Raw genomic sequence first — 19,296 nt, 5'->3', positions numbered from 1 at the left:
ATAGCCCTCACATGTTTCAATTTGATTAGGATAGGATCTGTTCTGAGGTATAAGGACTTGAAATGTTATATTATAATATTAGATACCATTGGGAAATGTGATTATGATCACAGGGGTGGGGTTAGGATAAAAGAAGAAGAAAAACATTCAAAACAACTTAAAGAAGAAATTCTTACATTAGAAGTTTAGAATTTAGTGATATGTATTAATAAAATGATTTGTAAATAGTTACAAAGTATAAAATATGTAGCACAGCAGTCTTCCCAGTACTTAGCAACCAGAAAGGGAACTCTTCATTAACAGTTTGTTCATAGCAACATGCTGCACTTTGTAGAGAAATACTGCCTTTGTCCTCTCTGGGGTGGCTATTAATACTTACTTTGACTTACCTTGTACTTACCTGTATGGATATTTAGAGAGAGTAACACCAGATTTGACTTACACACTTGATTCTGGGACAACAGAAGAATTTTTAGTTCTGGAAATGGAAAAATTGATGTTAAAGATTAACTAGAAACCTCATAGATGATTCCCAGTTACATCCAAGGAGAACCAGTGCAATTTGGAATTAGATTTGACAGTTCTTTAGTAAATATTCTTTAAGCAAGGAAGAAAGGAAATTGGTTAGCTCATATGATTCTCTTAACACCTTTAGTTTCATTTTTTGTTGTACTTCTGTTAAAAACTTCAAAGAAGTTCACTTGATATTAGGGAGAGCCTAGAACTTTTAGGGAAAGAAAGTACTCTACAAATGAAGGTCTTCATTTTTTCTTCAATGAAATGTACTTAAAATGACTATATTTATGTAATTCTTACAAGATTATATACTTTTTAAAAAAGATTTTATTTATTTATTCACGAGATACACAGAGAGAGAGAGGCAGAGACACAGGCAGAGGGAGAAGCAGGCTTCACGCAGGGAGCCTGATGCAGAACTCAATCCCGGGACTCCAGGATCACGCCCTGGGCTGAAGGCAGGCGCTAAACCGCTGAGCCACCCAGGGATCCCCCTATATATTGTTTTGTCATACACTCTTTTCTAATTTTTCTATTATGCTACATTCTTCATTTCATGCAACAAACATTTATTGAGTCCTTTTATGGGGTAGGTATGGTCTAGGCACCAAAGATAGCACTTTGAAGATATTCAAAGTCTTTTACCTCATGGATTATGATTTAGTAGGAATAAAGAGAATAACAAAAATAATTGAAATGATAAGTGCTATGAAGACAAAACGGGAGAGTAAGCAGTTAATGAAACCCTCTTCAGGGGAAGGTCGTTTTACCTAGAGTGGACAGGATGCCTTCTCTGGGGAGGTGACTGTTAAGCAGAGATCTGAGTGCACAACTCCAGACGAAGAGTTTTCAGTGAAACAGACTGCCCTGTGTGGGCTCTGAGGTATGAATAAGCTTGGTATGTGTATGGAACATTTATCTTTGTATCACCAGGACTTAGCAGGTAATTGTGCTCAATTATTAAATTGACTCCCCATATGTCTGACACCATGCCATTGTTGATCAGTTTGTGGTTATCAAAGTAAAGCTAACTGGGCTTTCTATAAATTAGCCCCTGGCCCTGGCCTCAAATATGATGTCCTAATCTGTTTACCTGTTTTGTGTAAATCACATCTTTATGAAAGTTGTAATCCTTCTTTAAAGTCACATGTTGCTTAGTCACACCATTTTGGATATGTGTCTTTTTTTTTTTTTTTTTTTTTTTTTTAGTGTGGAGAGGGTCTGCTATCACAGGGTTAGTTCCAATTTGATCAGTTCTCTTATATAATGAATGCTGGACATAAAGTAAATTAAAAACTATTGTTTGTGACTAATGACCAAATACTGTTGAGTCTGCTCCAAGGGCATAATTAAAGTACTTAACTGTGCTTGGATAATTAAAGAATAAACTCACCAATTGCCTAATATGTCTGTAGAGTTGCACAGTAGACCTTAAGTTGAAGTGACTCTGAAGTGGCACTTGGAGTTAGCCCAAGGCTCCCCGGGCTGGCAAGCCTCATTGATTTGCTAAACTGTATTGCTCCAGTTAGAGATTAATGTCAAAATTAAATAATTGAACTGGTGTATATGTGTTTGTATAATAGTTCCCTACCAGGAAACCGAATTTTATACTCTATTTGGCGGAATTAAGTTTTAGTAATTTGTTTGAGGTATTCTTAGAATACGGAGTAGTAAGCACAAAATCTAGTAAGGAGTTTCTTTTAGAGCGTTAGACTTGCTTGCTAAATTCCTCAGTGAAAGTCTCACATAGACTCCATTATTGTTTTTAAAATCAAGTGTGTAGCCTTGGCCTTAACTATTCACTGAACTGGGTATCTACTGTTTTTTCACTAGATCTGTATCTAATTTATGGTAAAGGGACCACAAAAACAAAAATTATTTCTATTTTGGCACCTAACACCATTATAGTTAAGGGTCTGTTGGCATTTCCACTAAAATGTTTTCTTAGAGAAGTTTATAACTTGGCAATTTTACTTGGCTTTGGGCTGAAACATTGCTATTTCTGTCCAAAAGTAAATTCTTTTACCAAATTTCATACAACTGAATTTGCTTTGGTTGATAATGTGTGGAGAGGGAAGGGCTATCACACACAATACATCTTTTTTCATGTTCTCACAAGCTGTTTGATTACAAAGGAGTATTATGTGTGGCATTTGTTCTTATATTTTAGTCTTGCTGTAGTAAGATTTTATTTTTTTTAATGTTTTGAAATAAGTTGGTTTAACAGGGTTAAGATAATTCATTTTCATGGGTTCTTCCCTTTAAAGAATTATACTATGAAGATAGTTTTTAGTTCTTTTTACATTATTAACTTTTATAAAATTTAAAAGCATTTTGTGGCAGGGGTGGCTGGCTAGCTTAGTCCACAGAGCATGGGACCTTTGATCTTGGGGTAGTGAGTTCGAGCCCCACGTTGGGGCTAGAGATTACTTTTTTTTTTTTAAAAAAAGAGTAAAATAAAAGAAAGACATTTTGTGGCATTGACTTTTGTATGAGAGACTTGAATTATTCTGTCTTGAAAAATATTAGCTAAAGTAAGCCTTTCTTTGGTCTGTTCTGGTGTTATTTAAAGCTTTAGTACCTCAAATAATGAAAATTTTCTTTAATTTTGTTTGATGGACAAATCCTTTTCCTTAAAAATGACATAAGATTCATCAATACTAAGACACCAGAAATGGGGTAATTATGTTAGCAATTTAGATATACCCATAATTTTACTTATCACCTTGTATCTAGTAAGTATCCTTTTTATCTAGGATTTTCTCCAGTTTGTCAAATAGTTCAGAAATGTTTGGTAAATAAATTCCAAGAATTTCTTTGAAATTTGTCCCTAAGAGGTGCCCCAAAACCCTCTTTACATTCTTTGGCATGCCTAAGTCTCCCCTACGACTTGTCATAGACAACTTATAGGAGTCCCTATATAAGGCGTTAATGAGTTCTTAGCATGTTTAGAGAAGACTGCTGACTCACCACCCAATGTAACATAATTGAGGCAACTTTAATAATTTGTCTCCTAAGAAAATAGTAGAAGAATGGGTTAGAGATCCCCTTAGATCACCTCACTCAGTGTTTGTTGTTACTGTTTATTGTTAGTAATAATTATTATCGCTAATGACAACATAGTTTATTTCTAAGAATTCACTTTCTTGGAGTTTGCAATCCCCCCCACCTCCAAATCTGCAGGCCAGGTTTTAATTGCATTGCAATTTCCAGTCAAGTAACCATTACCAGGGTTGTTCTTGCCAGGCTCTGTCCTGTGGTGGAGGGATACTGTGTTCTCTTTACCTGGTTATGTTGGAAAGTGCACGGATAAGGCAGGGGTCCTGTCTGAAGTAATCCTAGGGTATTTTTAATGTCCTTTAATTGCCATTCAGGATGTAAGTCAGACCAGACACAATTGGGTCTGGTCACAGTTCAGAACTGCCTAGTGGTGTTTATATAAAAGTAAAGTATATTTAGCAAATAAATCCCCTGAAGCTATTACTTATATGTAATTTATTTTTTATTAACATCTGTTGATTCCTAAGCAGTGTGAAATTAGTTCCAGTATACCAGCATATTATGTCTTTATTTTGTTTTACTTGTGATCCCTGGATAGCACTGGGGGTAAAGTGGGAGGAGGAAATGGAATTAAGAATTTCACAAGTGCCTTGTCATCATCATCAAACCATTATCAAATTTATTTGTGGTTTTCTAGATGTCTGATTTTCTTAAAGTTTGGTAATGTTAGCAGATGAAAGTATATTGAGTATAAATTCTCTCTATATATTTGCTGTATGATTCTATTTTGTTTTGCGTTGCTTTGGGTGTTTTAGTTGTGAAAATTTTAAATTCACAGGCACATTTCATAGTTAGGACCCTTCCATCAGGGCCAGTTAAGGTATGGCAGCAGACTTAGCTACCCTCTTCTTCCTTGAAGTGATTTTAACTTGATGTGAAAGTAGAGGGTTTTTGTTGGTGGTGTTTTGTATTTAGCCAGATTACCTCTATCAATATGAGAGATGTGGACTTTTTTAGAAGGGTATTAAGGATTTTAAGATTTGTCCCTGACATCTTTTTTGAGTTATTGACTGTTAGTTATGGTCATCCAAATGTTTATCCATTGCAGTCTCTGAGAGAGCATTGTTCTTAGGGAGGTTTTTTTAAAATGAAACATAATATGAGGCAGGGCATACAAATAGTTTTATCATTAATTACATTTCATTTCCCCTAATTCTTATGTGTTAGGGGTAATACTTGTTCTCAAGTGGCCAACATTTTTAATGTACTATGTACATATATTGAAAGAGTAGAAAAATAGTCTTGGCAGACACTGAAATGGTTAATTGGCTTTTTCAGCCAAGGTAGGTTTATAAAACTTTCTGAAAATTAAGAAGTGGGAGGGAAAGAATTTTTCTTTTTCATTAATGCCATATTTTATTAACCCTTTACCCATAAAGCCTATTTTTAGGCTGTAAACATTTTCTTGCAGTATTTTTTCATTAAACAAGCAGCTAGAGGAAGAATAGTTGATTTATTGTAATTATCAAGTATCTGCAAACATTCCAGTAGTTAAAAGAATTATTTCAACATAAAATCCTAAGTAGAGATGAGATTTTTTTTTCTAAAGGTAAATGATAATTTTGAGAAAGGAATAAGAGCAGCAGCATAAATGATAACTTTGAGATCTGTTATCTTTAAGAGCAAACTTTTAAAAATAGCCTTAAGAAATATTTGATGGTTTCTCATGATCTTTAATTGAGGTCTATTTTTAAATTCTTATTAGTACTTGTATAAAATCAGTAGCTTTTCATGATAAAGCATTTACGTCTTAAATCTTGCACACTTCTCTTAGGAAATAAATGGAACAACATTGGTATTTTAAAATTAATAGGAATAGTCTATATTTGATTTAGAAAAGTTACTTTATATAATATTCAAGGGCTAGTTGACAAGGGCAAGAGAGAGAAGGGAGAGGGAGGCAGGTCTGGAGCGTGTGGGAGAATAAGAGAGAGATTACATTGTCCTTTTCCATTTTAGCTGGTAGTTTGGAGTAAAACTGTAAAGTTAAACTTTTTGGAATTGTTATTACCCCGAGTGGGAATATAAAGTATATTGAACAAAATTTATTTAGCCTGTTAAAAAGTCAACCTAAAACTGTAGTTAATTAGTTTACATTATTACATCACTTCTGGTAGAGCCTCAAACTGGTACAGAGTAAGAGGAGCTCTATCAGGTGAGCTGACTGCTACCCATATGGGACTTTAAGATAATGATGAGTTTAAATTTCCTCTTAGAGCTAAGTGAGAATAAAACTGGAGGCAATAAATACTCTTGGCCAAAGCCATTAAATGAAAAAGCTGGGAATTCTCCAGCTCTTGACTTAAATTGTTTGTTTATCAGCTGGCGCCTAGTCTGGAGTCAAGAGCTGGAGATTTCTATCTGTGACAGAACTTTGAAACTCTTGCAGGACACTTTCATTTCAACTTAAGGTAACTTGAGTTTATAGCTTTGGCTTTAAAGATTACTAATGATTTACTCATTTCCTTACCATTTAACCAGAGTGGACTTTTTCCCAGGAAGGGATCTGTGTTTATTTAGGGCCTTTGTCTGCGGAGGGATTAAAAGGCAGCCCACCAGCATTGTGAACTTGATGGTAATAAAAGGTCACCAAAACACACCATAAAAACATTCTTACCATGGAATTAATTATACAGTGTAATTTTACAAAGCAGCTCGGTTACTCCATCGCTCCCCCCCCATTCTTAAGCATTTCATCTTTTAAAAATTAATGCTGTGGTTTTAATTTACGTTTTTGAAAAAATATTTTGTTTCTCTTATGATATTTAAACATTGAAGAAATTGTCACATGCAGTTAGTTACTTAAAAATTTTAAAGTTTTTAAATAAAAATTATCATTTATTGTTAAACTATGAGATGAATAACTTGTTCGGGAGAGGGTAGTCAAAGGGATGATGGTTGTAGTTTCAACAGCTCAGTTTCTAAGAACTGAAGCCTAGTTAAGAGTTTTTTTGTGCCACCAGGTGGCATTGCATCCAAACCTGCCTGTGATAAAGGACGGTTTTTAAATTAAATTCTTTTTTGTTCAAGAGAGGTCATAGTACTTTTTTCTAGATTTTGCTTTTGAAGCTGGCTTAAAAATATATCTAATACCAACATTGATTAAATGTCTTCAAAGACCTGGAAAAATTTCTGAACACTGCAAATGTTTGCTTAATGGGTGGTTAATATTGAAATGAAAGTAAAATGTTGAAACATTTGCAGAAGATTGCTATTTTTTTTTAAGTAAAATGAACATTTAATAGTTGGTTATTTTTGTTTTGCTTTCTAAACACTCGAGAGAGGATCCTGTCTATAAAAACCCTCACAAATGTTGCAGAAACTCCCCAATATGGCAAATGACCCCTTCCCCCAACACACACACACTCACACCCGCCCCAGCCCTTATAAAAAAGAATGTCAGCAGGTTTCACTGTATGAGAATTTTTAAGAAGAGAGAAAGACCTCTGAAAGGTGCAAGTCGGTCCTTTTCACAAGCCTAACTATGAGATTCATTAGGCAGTTCATGCTCATGTCTTAAAAGCTGCTTTTGGGAAAGTAAATTCTTGGAGTTTCCTGTACTGGTTTTGAGGGAGTCTTTATAGTCTTTTGATTCAGCTCATTTTAAGAAAGTGATGATAATGTAAAAGCAAGAAAAAAAAATCCTCATTATAAATTTTATAGAAGTATGATTTTTAAACTAAAATAATTATTCTATTTTTATGAACCCACATATGTTAATAAACTGTACAGAAACAAATTATTTAATACAACATATCCAGGTGCTATGATATGTTGTCAGAATAAATAAGGTTCAGTATACGCTCTATTGATTTTTATCCTTTTAAAAATGTATTCACCATGCAGAGATGTTTAATGCTTAGCCTTTGATCATTTATCAAAAAGCTTTATGAAATTTTACTCACTTTATATTCTTGCCTCTTCTTGTGAGGCTTCTTAGAAATGTGCACAACCTGTTTAAGAAATGTATATGTTTTCAAAGTAAATGTTTGACCTCCCACCTTGATGCTTTTGCTTTTAAACACAAACACACACACACACACACACACACACACACACACTCATAACCCCCCCACCCCTTTCCTCTATATTTATGAATAACTTGATTGGAATGTGTGTTGTACTAAAACTATATACAAACTAAAGTATTTCAGAGAAAGAATTTTATTTTAAAAATTATAAAAATCTGAAAATAGTAGTTTTGAAAATAGTCTAGACAAAGGTACTCAAGATATTTGACCCTCAATATTTTACTTTTAAACTTGATACAACAGTCTGTTTCTTAGCTTTGTTGTATGCTGATATTTCTACTTATTTAACATCAAAAAGCTGTAGTGGTTTCTCTTTATAGATTGTGCCTGTGTTCTGGAATTGCCTCCTGCTGTCCATGAATTGCTTCTTGGCTTGTTTTGTTAGAATTTCTCACCAGGGTTTTTGTGAGCCATGTAGCTAACATTAAAAAAAAAAAAAAAAAAAAAAAGCAAGCATTTGATACAGTAGACTGGATTAGTAAAAATTATACTTACTATTCATAATGATAATTAAGTAAACGTCTTGGTTCAGCATATCAGTTTTATGTAATAAAAGCTCATGCAAATCTCATGTAATAACATGCATATATAAAATTGTCTACAATGACTGCTTTTTTAGTTACTTATGTAATATTAAATAACTGTTTTTTGCAGAAATTCCAGAAACTTACTTTTTCATTAAAAAATAATAGAAAAAAATCCTTACTCGTTTCAGAGTATGTGTAATTTGGTAATGGAGCATTTAGATTTTGGCTTCTTTCATTTCAGTTGGAAATAGTATTGGTGTAAGTGAGTGTTGCCATGGGAACCTCCACATTAGATGTAAAAGGCAAGACTGTCTAAGTGGAGGAGGAGGGGCGATGTACTAAAATACCACTGGCCTAAATGATCTATTTTATGTGTGTGTTCAGGGTGTAGAGGCAGCTAGTTTGAGAGGAGAAGAGAAAGTAGTGCAGAGAGTAAATGTTAAAACTATATACTCATACTTTTGGAATCTCATAGGTGGAAGTGTTTTAAATTTGAAATGTGATTCTTAATTATTTGTGTCATTTGCATATGCTGGAAGTCTTTGCATACCTTATTTTTAAACTGTTGATGAAACATGTTTAACTTATTTGATTTTAGATAAAATAGTTAATTCAGTGAAATGTGATTGGAAGGTTAGCATTTTGGTCTCTGGGATGGCTTTAATTATAAATTTTATTAAAGATAGTTATACTTAATTCTTTTTCAGATATCAGGAAAAAATTTGAAAACTATTTTTTGGAGCCATTTGGCTTTCAAAGCAAAGCTGGCTTTACAGTATTTTTAATATTAGGTTTCAAAAGTTAAATAATTTTAATATTTAATAAATGTTACTCCAGGAAATAATGACTTACTGTATTTGCATGTATAATGTATGGTTTTCTGAAAAAAAATAAAAACAAAAACAAGCATCAAATCCTCTTGTATCCTTCAGGAGCACATGCGTTGCTATTAATAAAGATGGTTAGAGAACAGCCAGCTAACTGCATGTAAAATAACATTTTTGTTTTTGGTATATTTAGATTACAAAGGACAGTGAAATTGTGCCCAACGTGAGTTAGCTGGTAGAAAAGCAACATCACCATTGTACTGTTAACACTATGGATTCTGGTTGTCAGATACACGTGTAAAAAAAGGAAAGACATTAACCTGGCAAAAACTGTTTAAACTTACCTTTTTAGTCCGTCCAGAGAAAGAGTAAAGCTGCCAAGGTAATAAAACATCCGGAAGTTTTTAAAATAAAAAGAGTAATTTAAATTAAAAAAACGGGAGGCGGGAGCGCGAGAAGAAAGAGTGAAAAAGACAGTACTGCTCCCCAGGCCAGGCAGCATCTGATGTAAATTAACCGCAGTGGAAGTGTATTGTTTCCAACTCAGCACAAACAATGCGGGGCATCTCTTTGCGAGGGGTGGGTGTTGGCGTGGAAAAGGGGGTGTTGAGAAGTGAGCTGGGTTGCGGTGAGTTTAGCATTCTGCGGCATAGAAAACAGCAGGATTGAAAGTAAAGAATGAGAAAGTGTCTTTGCATATAAAATTGACCAAGTTAAACCTTCAAGAGATGTGAAATAATTCATAACTGTGAGAGAATGCTTCGTTGTCAGTAATCTAAAGAGGGTTTTTTTTTTTTTTTTTTTTAAAGAGACCTTGGCCTTATGCTGTAAAACGTTCAGCAACCAAAATAACCCGCTTTGAGGTGTACTTCAGCATGGGATGTCTGTTTAGTTTTAGACTTCCTAAAACAAAACAAAACAAAACAAAATTAAGCAAAAATGTATTTCTTGGAAAAATAGATAATAAGGTGGTAAAAAGTCAAGCTTATTAAAAAAATACTTTAAGAAAACGAAAGTAAGGGCAACACCATCTGTGTTGTTTTTCTCTTTCAGTTTTTGCCTGCTGTGCCCCCTCTCCCCGCCCCACCCCACCCCACCCCATCCCCAGGCTTCCTTGGGGAAAAAAAGTCTGACAATCTTAATAGAGTGAAAAGCATAAAATTCACATGGGCTTATCAATAAATGGATTCAAAATAGCTTTGCTTTAATCAACTTTAAAAAGTTTCATAATGTAGAATTTTCTAGAAGGCAACTAATATTTATTATTAAGTACCTTTGGTGTATCAGGCTATCATGCTGGGTATTTATGCATTTTAAACCATTTAATCCTTACAGCAACCTCATGAAATGCATATTATCATTTTTTGTGAGGAAGTTGAGGCTTATTTAGGAAGGGACCACATGACAACATGTAATTATTATAAGAATTAGCGTAATGTAGCAAAAAAGAAAGCATTTTAGATAGAAGACTTAAAAATATTATATAGGACTAATACCTTCAAGTCTGGCATTTGTTTAGATTATTACAATAATGAAAAAGCTTTGATTTGTTTATTTAAAAACAAAACCAGTGGAAATCCTTTTTCATGCTCCGTTGATATCACCATTTAGTACACACTCCACCCCAAATCAAAATATAGAAAGAATTATTAGTCGACTAAAAAAGTCCACCATAGGTCATTTAAAGCAATTTTGTTTTTGGTCTTATATGTTTGAATCTAACCAACTACAGGAATAAAGGAGACAAAAAAATGTGGAACTGGAAGTGAAAACCATAAGTTTTAAACCTAAAATAACTTCCATGGAAGGTCTTATAGAAGTTGGGTATTAAAAAGAGGCAAAGTGTATCTTACTTAGAGTATGTGTGTACAGGACATTTTCACATATGTTTTCTCTTTTAACTTGTGATTTAAATTTTTTATTTTCCAAAATAAGTTATTTAGTCACAACTTTTTAAATACCAAAAATTGGCCTTTACAAAAGATCAATGAGAGTTTCAGTGTGCATGTATACTTTTTGGTATGTGTATAGTATTCAACATTAAGACTGAAGACTAACAGTGTGTAAAGCTTATTGCTCAATAATAATAATGAAGCGTATTCTTTAGTCCTATTTGACATTACAACTATTGTTTGGTGTTTTATTGAGTCATAATGTGTTGGGAATTGATGATTTTTATCTTGTCAATATTTTTAACCCCTCTCAACATATACAATTCTTCAGTCATATTACTAAAGAAATCTGTCTCAACAGCTTTTAACAAAAGGCCTTTAAAGTAGTATGGGTGTGTGTGTATGTGTATATATGTGTATGGGATGGTGTGTGTGTTTTAATAGTTTTATCCTAAAGAGAATTCATTGAAAGATACTTTCTGTACCTAATTCAGGTTATGTTTTTTAAAAGAAATGAACAAACCCACACTCACCATCATCTAACTATATAAAACATAGATTTCATTGAAGGCTATAAGAAAATCTCATGGTTAAGACATTTTTCTTTGCCAGTTTTTCTCTGAATTTTATAAAATTCAAGTATGCTGAAGTTTGAAATGCTAATGCATGTTTGGAAAACAACCCTGAGACTTTCATCTGTTTAAGTAGTCTGATAATCTGGTTTCATCCTTCTAGATTTCTAGTTCCAAACATGATTTTTTTTTTTCAAACATGATTGGCAGTAGTTTGGAAAGAAGAATGAAGAGGAAACCTTTTTCCTTATGTTGTTGTGTTCAACAGGGAAAAATCAACATTCTTGTTGCTATAGCTTAGAACACTAAAAAAGGGCCTCATACCAGTTCCCAGGGTTTTTTGGTAGTCATATGTGAATCTTCTTTTATTTCAATTTGTTGTCTTCATTCTTAATATTCCCAGCCTGTTATATCCATGTTGTTTCTAGAAATGCTTACTATATAGATTGCTGTGAAAGGAAACGATAGAGCAGAGAATATTGGCAAGAAATTTCTGGCAATAAAGAAAAAAAAAAAGAAAGATATTCTAACACTGGCCCTTACTAGGGTAAATTCCAAGGGAATAAAGATTATTACTGGTCAAAAAACCGTCTAACTAGATAGTGATGAAAACTGGAGTTCAGCCAAATTTATTTTTTTGTGTTTTTGTTCTTTTCCTGTTTTTGGTTGTATTGGAAGAGACCTTTGTTGGGTCATCTGATTATGACAGGATGAAGGTCAAGTTTAGTTGTACTTGACTTCAGTGATGGTATCTTTCTAACCAAAGTGGCCTATAATAATGAAATTGTTCATCAAAAAAAAAAAAAGAGCAATCTGTGATCTTTATCTCTATATCAGATTTAAATCGTGATGTGTTTTTTGAAGATTGAGGTTGTGATTTTAAAAGGATGAGCTGTGATATTTCAGGAAGTGTGCTAATGTGAACATACAGCAGTGTTTTCATGAAGGGAAGGTGATATGGGAAAACTGTAGTAATGAGGGTGAAGGAAAATAAGGACTTCAAAAGAAAAATACCCATTTTGTTTTTCTTGTTTAAGGGAGAATTTATAACTGGGGAATTTATAAGTATTATCAACTATATGTGGACGTAGAGTTAAAAATAATAGGGAAAGTAGCACTTCCAAATAATAATTTTGATGTCCATGCTGAACACCTTTTATTAAATATGTTTACAATATAGTTAAATACCAAAATAAACGGTAAATAAATTCTAAAATAAGGAGTTGCTGATTTTTATTTTAATTTGTAGTATGTGTCATGTAGATAGGATCATAACTGCGGCATGAGTTTTGGGAAAAGGTACTGTGGAAATGGGCTGTTTGTGGTTTCACGCTCTAACCATTTACTATTTCGCACTTATTTTCTATCGAGAATCATAGATGTGCATCTGTGCGGATGTGACTCTTCACCTGGCACTTCTCCCCTGCTCTGCCAAGACAAAATTTTACCATCTAAGAAATGTTATTTTCTCCACATCCCATGGTAACTTTTTTTTTTTTTTAAGATTTTATTTATTTATTCATGAGAGACAGAGAGAGAGAGAGAGAGAGAGAGAGAGGCAGAGACACAGGCAGAGGGAGAAGCAGGCTCCATGCAGGGAGCCTGACACGGGACTTGATCCTGGGTCCCCAGGATCACACCCTGGGCTGAAGGCAGGTGCTAAACTGCTGAGCCAACTGGGCTACCCCCTCATGGTAACTTAAACTGAATTTTTTTTCCCATTGGCAACAAAAATGAAGGTTTTTATTTATTTATTCATGAGAGGCACTGAGAAAGAGATGCAGAGACTTAGGCAGAGGGAGAAGCAGGCTCCCAGCGAGGAGCCTAACGGTGGGACTCCATCCCAGGACCCTGGGACCACATCCTGAGGCAAAGGCAGATGTTCAACCACTGAGCCACCCAAATGTCCCTGAATTTTAAACGTGCTTGAATTTTTTTATATGATATCGCAATGTAATTACAAAGAGGACCAACAAACATCTATTTATAATTTTTCATGCAAACCTTTTTGAAGGGAGAAAAAAATACCTTTCCTAACCCCCTCATCTTTTGAGTCATCAACATTTAATTTTCTTTGCATTATTTTACTTTTTCCTGCTGACTTTTAATTGTAATCTTAAAAACTAAAAAAATCAATGTAAAAGGATTCGAAATAGAGTTTAGGATGAAAAATTTATCCAACTGCTTCTGTTTGTTTTTTCCCCTGCATTTCCCACTGAAATTCCTTAAAGTAAGTTCCTTCCTTTCCATTCTTTTTTAAATTGGACCCAAGGAAGGCATTTAGTAAATTTTTTTCCTCGGACCCCAAGCCACAGCTTTGGTAGACTCTTTAAGTCCGTATGTTCCTATGTGAACCCATGTCTTTGATATGGTGTTTGCTTTTTGATGGGCCCTTTAATTATTCTTTCCTAGTAATGATTTAAAACAAATGGGTGGGATCATTCTCATATTCTCTTAAGGTGTTCCACATCTAACCTTGGTTTGATAGGGGTGATTGTGTTATCATATGTCTAGTTTGAGTTGTACTTTGTCTTGGTTGTGCTTCTGAGTGGGCATACTTTTTGCTTTTCTTTTCAGTGTTCACTCAATACATAATTAATTGAAATGAAATGGCGATAAAGCTTGTGTGGGAAAGAAGTCCTTGTTTCCTGTCTTTGTTGGCACTTGTGGGTTCCTAATCTCCTAAGACTCTTGGGATGTAGATCTGTACATCACAACTAGGGGTGGGTAGTTTTTATGGTGAGGAAGAGGGAAAAAGATAGTATTGAAGCAATTCCTGTCTAGGTCTGCAAAGTGCAGATTGCATTTCTCTTTCAGTGGTGTTAGGTTTATGGCCCTTTTTTTGGAAAGTGCTATTAAGTGTTTGGAGACCTTTATCTTTCTCTGTTTTGTTGTAGCAGATGGAGTTGTCCTCTGGTGGTTTTGCTAGGTATGATAAATGTTGTACTAAAACTGCTTGGTGGAAGTTTGATCTGGAAAGATTACTGTTTGTTTCAGTTTCCTGAAGAAAATGGAATCATAGTATTCAAACTGTTGGGGAAACAAGCCCATCAGGAGATCAGTAATAATAATGTGTACTTTTCACTGACGCTTGTGATTTTTTTTTTTTTTGTCTCTTCTACAAAGGTTTAGGAACAAAACCCAGAAATGATGATCACTTTTGTCTGAAATAATATAAATAGTAGAAGTAATCAAAACCTTTTCTCTCTGAGCATACAGGGAGAGATGTCTACATAATGAAGAATTGCTCCTATTTTGCAAAATAATAATGGAAGCAAAGAAGTTATGTAGTTCTCTTGTGTTCACAGAGAGATTACTCAAGGGACACAGTGTTAAAGTCTCTCTCACATAGCATAGTTATTCTTGGTTGTATTGCTAAAAAGATTTCTTTGTACATATTTCTAATATTCTAAGAGGCGTGTCCCTCTTTGTCCATACTTTTTTTTAAGTTTAATTCTAATTTGACTAGTATAACTTTTACTTCTAGTAGCTTTTATGCAAATCTGTGGTTTACCTACGCTGGGGTTGAAAGGTACTAGCAAGCACTTAGATATTGCATTGAAACAAATGTTTGATCAAATCCTTTTGATAAACATCACTAAAAATGGGTAGGAGAGTCTAACCTAACTACATGTCATCATCTGAAGACACTGTTTTTTTTTTTTTTCTTTCTTCAGGGATTCCCATTCTAGCTCAACTGGATGCAATCTGGGAATAAAGTAGTAGCCTAAACTGAATTTGTAGGGTGATTTGTAAATAATTATTCTCCTCAATTTCAGTTATTTGCATTAATACTTCCTTAATGTAGGGAATTAAAAGTTGACTAGTTTTTGAATCTGAAATTCCCTTTTCCAGCTCATTTATCTTTGATGTTCTAGCTTTTATATATTCCTAGCTTTAATAGTTAGAAGCAACTTAGCGAAGGATACTAGGAGGCTCACAGTCTTGCACCAATGTTGGAGAAAAGTGGTGAACCATCATCGGAGTACTAGGTGGTCTCAGTAGTGTCTGAAGTGCACCCAGGTCTTTGACCAGGGTTATAGCACCTGTGGAGAGTATGTAAATACCTCTGGTTGGGGCGGGGGCGGGGGGGGGGGGGGCGCTTCTGGCACCACCTCCCACAGTGGGGGGTAGCCTGTGTACTTGTTGGAAGATTATTGGCTTGTGATACCAAGTTTTTCTTTTTACTGAGGCTGCTAGGAAATCAGAGCTAGATTTTGGCACCTAGTAATAATCATCATCCTTTTCAAGCCTTCCCTGTTTCTGTATGGTTTCCATTCTCACTTGTAGTTTTAGTTTGTCACATACTTACTTAGTCATTACTGTCTAGTAGGCACTGGGAATACATGGTGAACATGAAGGACCCACTCTCTTTCTTCTTAGCACTTACAAGTTCATGTGTTTGTATCATAAACTATCACAGAATCCTTTTTGGAAATAAAGATACGAATCATAACTCTGGATTCCTAGGGCCATCAGGTTTTCTTACCACTTCTCTGTTTAAAAAAATCTTCTATGTAACTTTTATTCCTCGTTCCTTTATTTTCATTGTCTTTGCTTTTTTTCCCTTCAAAAATTTTTAATGAAATGAATACACTTGTCCGCCTTTTCTTCTTAACTTTTGTATTTCCTAGTAAGACCATGTCTAAATGTTTTAAATGTGTATTTGCATATGCCACTTTTAAAAACAAAAATGGGATTGGTTTTTGCAACTTATTTTTTCACTTAATGTAATTTTATGTGTCTTGATATAGAAAAGATTTATTTTATACTTTTTAATTATTATAAAGCATTCCATTAACTGGACAGACTTCTGCTATTATAGAAAGGCTACCCTGAATATTCTGGGACATAGATCTTTTCATGTATGTACAGTAGTATACATGAATTTATCAGTAAGAGAATTCTTTTTTTTTTTTTTTTTTTAAGATTTATTTTTATTCATGAGAGACACAGAGAGAAAGGCAGAGACACAGGCAGAGGGAGAAGCAGGCTCCCTGGAGAGAGCCTGATGTGGGACTAGATCCTGGAACTCCAGGAATCCCCGCCGCCCCCCCACCAAAGGCAGATGCTCACTGCTGAGTCACCCAGGCATCCCAGTAAGAGAAATTCTAAGAAATGGAATTACTGGGTCAAAGAGTTTGTGTTAAGAGAAATTCTAAGAAATGGAATTACTGGGTCAAAGAGTTTGTGTATTTTAAATTTTGATTGATGTTGCCAGGTTTTTCACCAAAGTTAAATCTTCCATTAACAGTATAGGAACCTATTTATTAATACTCTTGTCAACACTATCTTTATTTTTTTTCCTAGTCTGATAGTTAAAAAATGGCATAAGGGTTTTAATTTTCTTTCTTTCATTTTTTAAAAATTCCAAGTTATGAGTTTGAGCATTTTATTATTATTATTATTAAAGATTTTATTTATTTATTCATGAGAGAGAGAGAGAGAGGCAGAGACATAGGCAGAGGGAGAAGCAGGCTGCATGAGAAGAGTGTGATGCGGAACTTGATCCCAGAATCCTGGGGTTACCATTTGAGCCAAAGGTGAATCCTCAACCATTGAGCCATCCAGGTTCTCCTTAGTTTGAGCATTTTAATAATGTTTCCTGGCCATTTATTTTTGTTTTTGTTTTTTTGTTCCAGTAATTGTTTCTTCCTATCCTTTGGACATGTTTTTATTGGATTCATTCCTTCGGTGGATATTTGTTGAGTACTTAGGATTTGCTGCGCACTGTGCTAGGCATTGATCTTTTCTTTTTTTTTTTTTTTTTTTGGCATTGATCTTTTCTAATTGATATGTATTAGTGTCAAATGCTTATTCATTTATTCAACAAATATTTATTGACTATCTACTATGTACTAAGTACTAGTCTAGGCCTGGGAATAAATCAGAGAGAAAACATACTCCCTCATATACCCATACCCACATTTATACTCCTGCTCTTATATTTTACAGAGTGTGAGTATGTATGGGGAAATATATATCTTGCAAATATTTGTGGCCAGTTTGTCATTTCTTCTTTATTCATTTTGTTTATAGTACTTTTTGAAAAATAGAAATTTTGAATTCTTCGATCACTGAATTTGTCAGTCTTACTTTTTATGACTTCTGACTTTTATGTCCTGTTTGTCTCTCCAAGATTATAAAATTTAAAAAAAGATTTACACATTTTTATTTTGCTTAATGATTTCATTTTTTAAAATTAAATTTTTGATTCATTTAGGATTTATTATGGTGGAGGGAAGGAGGGTAAAGATCTAGATTACTTTTTCTTTAAATCAATCTAGTGGGCAGCCCTGGTGGCTCAGCAGTTTAGAGCCTCCTTTGGTGCAGGGGATGATCCTGGGGACCCGGGACTCTTTTAATTTCATACACTCAATTGCCATGTGTATTTGGGTCTACTCTGAGCTCTCCATACTCTTCTATTGATATCTCCTTGTTGATTTTTCCTTAAGTAGGACATTTTTACTTTCTGTTGCTTTATTTTCCTGTCTATCCTACCTGGGAAAGGTAGGTAGTCTTTCATTGGTCTTTTTTCCCCTCTCAGAATTTTCCAGTTTACTTTTGCTTTTTTATTGTTCTAAATAGACACGAGAGTCATTTTATCATGTTTCTCGCAAAACATTCTATTAATATCTTGATTGAGATTATACTGGGTTCATGGATTAATTTATAGAAAATTGGTATATTTACAAGACCAAGTCTAAGAGTAAGATTTACTCAATTTTTGTATCTTTTATATCTCTTACTAGGATTTTCAAGTTTTCTTCTTGTATATCCTAAGCATTCCTTGTACAGTTTATTCCAAAGTCCTTTTATCTTTACTGTTGTTGGTATACATGGAGGCCTTTCTTTTTCTTTTTTAGCATTCCAACTATTCTTGTTCATAAATATGAAAAGTATTGATTTCTACATATTAATTTGAACTCAACTTCCTTTTTGAATTTTCTTATGTTTTTAGTAGTTTTTCAGTTGGCTGTCTTGGGTTTTCCAGTTCTAAAAATGATCATTTTGCCTCAGGTTTTCTAAATTTAGATCTCTTATTTCTTGCTTTACTACTTACATTGGGTGATACTACCAGAATAATTTTGAATAATAGTAGTAATAATAAGTGTGCCTGTCATGTTCCTGTTACTAATGAGAATGCTTTAATGAATTTGATCATAAACACAATGGTAGCTTTTGGTTTAAAGGAGGTTAAGGAAATATCCCATGATTCTTAATTTTAATGTGTGTTTTCATTCGGTTCCTCAACAAATATTTAAGATGTTTTTGGTATGGATCTGATACTCCATTGGCACTAGAAAGTGAGTAATCAGAATAGAAACCATCCCTGCCCTAATGAAATTCATAATCTAATTGAGGGGAGACAGATACTAATTTTACCACAAAAAGCTATACAGTATTTTTGTTACTATGATGCAGTGGGATAAGATGGGCTAAAGGATTCTGTAGATGGGGAGATTTTTCCTAGAGGTCAGGAAGGTCTTATTGGACAAAGTAACCATTGATTTGTGACCTTCAAGAGGGAATGAACTAACTAGGCACAGGAGAAGAATGTTCCAAACAGAGGGTGGTACATTTGAAGGGAAGTGTGGTTTGGATGAGGCTAAAGAGTTGGGCTGGCCTATCAAGCTCCTTTTAGTCATGCTACTCATTTTGTTCTTTATACTAAGAACAGTGGGAAGCCTTGATTGAATATTTTAAGCAGGGAGGCAGGATAATCACATCTGGATTTTCTATAAGAGGGTAAAAGGGTCGGGATCCCTGGGTGGTGCAGCGGTTTGGCGCCTGCCTTTGGCCCAGGGCGCGATCCTGGAGACCCGGGATCGAATCCCACGTCGGGCTCCCGGTGCATGGAGCATGCTTCT

At 34.4% G+C, this 19,296-nt stretch overlaps 1 protein-coding gene across 1 annotated transcript in view; it reads left to right on the top strand.

The window, feature by feature from the left end:
* Positions 1–19,296, top strand: part of HIBADH (3-hydroxyisobutyrate dehydrogenase) — a 108,089-nt gene that overhangs the window by 26,776 nt on the left and 62,017 nt on the right. The window lies entirely within an intron of this gene.

Source organism: Canis lupus, chromosome 14, assembly GCF_011100685.1.
Source record: "Canis lupus familiaris isolate Mischka breed German Shepherd chromosome 14, alternate assembly UU_Cfam_GSD_1.0, whole genome shotgun sequence".
NCBI lineage: Eukaryota > Metazoa > Chordata > Mammalia > Carnivora > Canidae > Canis > Canis lupus.
This window is presented reverse-complemented; position numbering and strand designations above follow the sequence as displayed.